The sequence below is a fragment of the Manacus vitellinus genome, unplaced genomic scaffold (assembly GCF_001715985.3).
Source record: "Manacus vitellinus isolate BGI_N305 unplaced genomic scaffold, ASM171598v3 scaffold_19_pilon, whole genome shotgun sequence".
Lineage (NCBI taxonomy): Eukaryota > Metazoa > Chordata > Aves > Passeriformes > Pipridae > Manacus > Manacus vitellinus.
Window position 1 is genome coordinate 6833298 of NW_021939395.1, and position 6000 is coordinate 6839297.

Below are 6000 nucleotides of genomic sequence, written 5' to 3' on the forward strand. Positions count from 1 at the left end.
AGAGAAAATTTCAACACCTTACAAAAGGATGATTATTTACACAGGCTCTATCAACCTGGCTGAGAAGCTGCCTCTTAACCTGTTTCCCTGTGGATACACCATTTGATCAAGTTTATTGTCTGGCTGGAGCTGTGAGATTGGAGGTGGAGAGGTGCTTGGTCAGAGTGGTTTATGATGGGAGAGGAGAGCAGGGCTCTCAGAGGAAAGACTGGCTATCATAGCTGAGCAGTCATGAAAACAGGGCTGAGGGGAAACAGCCAGATAGCTGCCCAAATCTGCACTGCCCTTGGGAAGGGTGGGCCTCCCCGCTCCATCTCCTGCAGGGCCACCCTCACCACCTTCCCCAGGCTCATGGTGGGGCCCATGCAGCCAGCCAGCCCCCTGTCCAGCTGAAAAACAAGTAGATTTTTCTTGTGGGGGTAACACATGGACTGTAGGAAACATGGAGGAAGTCGGGGGTGGAGTGAGACAGAAGAACTGCCCTTTGGTGATATTGTAAAACTCAAACAAGCCAACAGTCCCTGGCTGCTGCTGTTCAGTGCCCCAAATATTAATGTGCTCTGAGCCTGGTGGTGGTATCTCGTTGTGAGCTGTAGAGACCAAAGCAGGTACCCTGGCTGTGCTGCTGACCCGCTGCTGAAGCTGGAAGGGAGAGGAGGGAGGGGCACTGAGGGATGGCAGCCTGAGTCAGCAGTGCAGGTGAATCAGCATTCACAGGCTCAGATCATCACGGACATATAAGCACTCAACCCCTCCTGAAAGCAGTGCAGGTGCCATGGCAGGGTGGCAGCAGCACAGGACGATGGGGAGTCTGCTGGAACCACCCGTCGAGCTCACCCATTGCCCTGTGCCAGGGGTGCAACATGCCTGCCACCAAAGGGAGCTATCTCAGGGGCAAAACTGCCTCATCCAACACTGGGAAATGAGGAGTGCTGCCAGCCCAGTGCCCCAGCACCCAGCCTTGGCTGGACACAGACAGGCCAGCATCAGGGAGGGGTTAGGAGAGTGGGAGGGGATATGACCAGCTCTTCCCTGGGTGCCTGCTCTTAACATCTAAACAGCAGCTTAATTGTACCATCAAACTGTATCCACACACACACAGTGCACTCACACCTTGCTTCTTCTCCAGCCTCCTTTCTTTGTCCTCCACTCTCTAGGGAACAAGTGGCATCAGCTGCTGACACAATGACACAGCTGCCTTCATGGGTGGGGTTGAAGGACCATCTCCTCTCATTTGACATATCCGGTCCCATCACTGTCTCTCTCGACTCATTTCCATTCTGAAACTTTCCCCAATATGTGCCTTTACTCACAAAATGTTGTCTTCAAAACAGTTTTGCTTATCCTACAATGCACAGGGGTTTTGAGCCACTTGCAGCATGCCTGCAAGAGGACAAGAACAGGTTTGCCATTGCCAATTCATAGGACTCGCCCTGCTCCATGGTGTAGGCAAAGCAGGGGTTTTGGATCTGGCACACCTAAAAGCAGGAGGCTTTTATCTCCGAGTCAAATATCCTCTCCCCATTTTCCTGGAGTTTGCCTGCAATTTGCTACATTATCTCCTTTCCCCGGGGGAAGGGGAGGCAGCACGCTGGGGTCACTGGGAGCCCAGCTGTGGCAAGCCTTGGCCAGACAAGCCTTTGGCAGCAGCTTTTAGCTCACAGGGACCCAGTCAGATCGTGCAGCCATGAGCAGAGGGTGCCAGGCACCTCGCACTCCCTGTCTGCAAGGCAGGCAGTCATGCCCTTCCCCAGTGCCCACCCCAGCCCTGTGGCAGAGTATGGTGGGTTTTACATAGTTTTACATCCCTGGTAGTTTTCTTTTTACCCTTTCCAATCACAAGGCTGCCTCCTCTTTTCCCAGTTCTTCCTGCCATCCCTGTTTTTGTGCCTCTTTTGCATGACCTTCACCAACAGATGTGATGGGGTGTGGCATGTGCCTCCCTTCTCCATCCCTCACCCTGTGCTGACACCACAACACAAGGCACTGAGCACCGGAGGAGGCAGCAGGGCCAGAATGGTGGTGCTGTGGTGAGGAGGGATTTATTTCAGCTGATTTGAGCCAATAATATCTGACAATATTTAGTCTGGAGCTGCACATGCTGCCAAATTTACAATAGAATTTGGATCAATTTAAGGGTGAAAGACTGCACTCCATTTACTTAAATAGGAACTGATTCCTGGGATTCAGCCTAGGCTCCTCACTCACACTATGGAAAGGATCTACATGTCCAGACAAAATATTACATTTATTTGGGGGCCTCCTGAAATAATTTTTTCTTCATGAGGAATGATAGGATGATGATACATTTACATGTCCTCCAAAGCTTTGTGGGCATTAGAGAGAGGCTGTATCAGAAAAACACAACTAGCATCAGACAAGAGCCAACATAAATCTGGAATAATTTTCATCTGTCCTTCCTAAGTGAAATAGTTTGGTGCCAAAAGGAAGAAAGAATTTGCAGCACTGTTGGTCGGCCGCCAGCACGTTGCTTTGTGTAACACAAGCCATCAGTGTTTTCATCTTCATACTGAATTTTTGACTTTAGGAATTCCAGAGCCACTTCTGAAGGGAATAGCTCTGTTTCCACGTCAGTAGGGTTTCTAAGAAAGCAGTCACTCCTTCCACAACCTGATGTCTCTGCTTCTGCTGAATAGGTGGCATGAGGTTTAGAGGGTTGCTCTTACCTGTGAGCATTTGATCTGCCACAGCAATGTAGGATAAAACAGGCCATGAGCAAACCTATTCTGTGCTGAAAAGCAGCTGGCTAGTGAGCAAGGCAGAATGAGAGCTGGAAAGTTTTGGTCAAAGACCTTCATTGCTTACCTTCTGCCCGAGGACTATGTTTTCATTTGTTTTTACAAAATACCCAGTATTTGAGATCTAAATAATTAATTGGAGCACATACAAGCTCAGTGAGGTAAATTGGCCTGAAACGTAATTTTTCCTGGGGGTTTGTTTTTCTCTGGTTTTAATAACAAAACACAGAATAGCCAACAAACCTGAAATTCTTGACTAGCTACATTAATGCTCACGACTCCCCCATGAGGATAATCTTCATTTTACAGAATGCAGCACGGGGGAAGGCAAGGGGAAGCAGAGGGAAGGGTGCATGTGTGCTGACTCCCTGCCTGCCTGGTGGCCTTGCAGCCGTGCTTCTGGGCACAGGACACGTGCTGGTCCCCAGGTCTGCTCTGGCTGAAAGAGGAGTTTGAGAGCTCAGCAATGGGGATGACTGCAAAAGGTTTGGCCATTTGGGATTGTGTCATCCTGCACAATCCCTTGGAGAGAGGAGAGCAGCAAATGCCACCAGCGAAGGGCCTGGCACAGATTCCCTCCCACAGCTGGCTGAGGGCTGGGAGTGCTGGTGTGCACAGTGCTCCTCCTGCCACTCACTGTGGGCCCATGTCTTGACCCACAAGGCATCCTGGGGGCAAGAGAACTAGCAGAGCTGCAGGATGGTGGTCCCATGGGAGTGCCAGCACTTGAGACACGTTTTCATGGCTTGTCTTTTTCAGAGAACAGTTTTTAAACATACTCTTGTGGAAAAAAAAAGAAGTTAGGCAGAACTTTATAGCATTTCCTATAAATGACTTAAAAGAGGAAGTTAAAATTCATATGTAGACGGGTTTGTAAGCAGCTGATTCTAAGCCCACTAAGACCATATATGTTAACAAGGTTTCCCTGCCTACACAGAGTAGGAGATGTTGGGACTGCAGAGTACAGTCCCTGCAAGAGGGGCCTGTACCAGGAAGGAGTCAGGACCAGCTCCCAGCAAACATAATTGTATTCAAAGAGGACATTGTTGGGAGCTCTTTGTGCCACTCGTTCAAGAGCAACCCCATGCAACTCACACTCCTTGGACTGCGAGACCCTTGCAGGAGGGCTCACACCTTCTGCTGGGCAGCCTGCAGGGCTCAGCAATAACACTTCATTTACTCACTCACAGAAATCTGAGATGAAAAAGACCTCTTAAACCGCTCCTCCTCTAACTCCAGTCTCTCCCCCAGCTGGAGTTATGGTTTTGCTGTTTCAGTTGTGGCTGTTGATCTGCAGCACCCATCAGCTCTGCATAATAAATCTCTCCCTGATGAGGCTCCCAGCTTGTCCCTTCCAGTGTGTCCCTGTGCAGCTTTCCGGGAGCAGATGAGCTCATTGACCATCAACTACTGGTTCAATGCTTCTCTTGGATTTTTGTCTGCCTTAATTTCTTCTCAGCTCTCACAAACTTCTTCAGCAGTGAGAGGTTGAAACTCATGGTTTATGACTGAGAAAGAAAAATCAATAAATACGCAATTTCAGAGAGGGATACTCCTCCCTTAGGCCCTTCCTGTGCCTCTACAGCCACATAATTTTATTTAACCTAGAGAATAGAAGGAGAAATTTTCTCCAGTCATTTTTGTCCCTTTGCTTGGGTCTCTGGAAGTTGAGGTGAATTCCTGGAGTTTCTGGAAAGGCATCAGTTCTCCCTTCCCCTGCCTGTTCATGCCCACTGCACCTTTATTTTCTCAAGGTTAGGGCTCAGCTCTGGTGGGAAGAAGGCTTGAGGCTAACCAGTGTTTCCACACAAAACAACTTCCCACATAGACTGGCACAAAAGGTCTGGCTCATCCTGTGCCAGGGGCCATCACACGAGTTCAGGGCAGAATACAGACTAACACTGGATTTCCATCTGCTGTGTCATGAGTCCTTTACTGAGTCACTTGTCTTTCTGATTGTGGTAGTTTCAGTATGACTCTAAATGAACCTTTTTTCAAGAAAGTTGGCATGAGTCTTCCTCGGAGGAGATGTGATGGGTACATAGTGCAAGGGGAAATACCTTCTTCCCTTCAAGGTGATACAGCTACATCAACTGATGAAAAACACCAGTCAGAAAATTTCCTGCACCGCAAGTGCAATGAGAGCTTTGTAATAAAGCACCTAAGAGGACATCCTGTAGAAGCAGACAGGTTTCCTTTGTTCTGTGTTTTACAGAAAGAAACCTGTGGTTTGTGAAGAAAAAATGATACACACTTAAAAAAAGGAGAAAAAAAATCCCAGAGTCTTACATTGCCTGCTAACCTACACACATTCCCACTGCCAGCTCTCCATCTTAATCCATAATATTTACAGTGCTTTACATATACAAACATCTGCAACAGAATGAGTCATTGCTGTTTAATAAACATGCAGATTCTTTGTAATGCTAATGGGTTTGTTTGGGCATGAAGGGTCAAAGTCGTAGTGACCCAAAAACTTGGGAGTTTTAATTTCTTAAAAACCTTGTGGAAGGTAAGAAAACAAGTTCTGAAAATAAAGTTATTAGTAAAACCACTGCATTTTGGGGAGGGAGAAAGGAGCCAGACACTTGGATGAAGAAAATGTCATTTCAATCATGTCCCCTGTCCTTTAGTAAGACCAGTAAAGAACCAAGAACTGTGATTCTCACAAGCATTTTGATTAGAGATTTCCTCTGAGGACACTGGCAAGGTGACAGTCCCTTGCCTAAGAGGAGTAGGAACTGTTTGACAGGACACTGCTGGCTGAAGGGGAGCAGCACTGCTGTGGTCTCCAGGCTTTTCCCATGGCTCCTGTTAGGTGGATCTCAAGGGGCTGTCCCACAGAGAAGAAATGCTGGTGCTGTGGCCATGCTGCCCAGATGGGTCCCTGGATTTTGCAGGGGAAGATGATGATGGAGCATCTCATCCCACAAGATCTTGCTATAGGGAAGAACCCACTGGCTTTGATCCCAGCTACAACGAACCCTACCACAGCAGGAAAACACCACACCTCGCCTAGGGGGGCTGCAGTGTGTCACATGGCTTTGAAGGGTACTGCCCTGGGACCCGTGGGGCAGGCAAGACCCCACTGCCCCAGGAAGGCTTCACAGAGCTCACTGTCTACTAGTGTCCTGTGGCTATGGGAATGCCTCTGGGCTGGTAAAGCCCTACCTGTGAAATACACAGCAACAAAACACCAAAGAAGTGGCGGTGGGATGACAATCCTATTTCAGTGAATTTC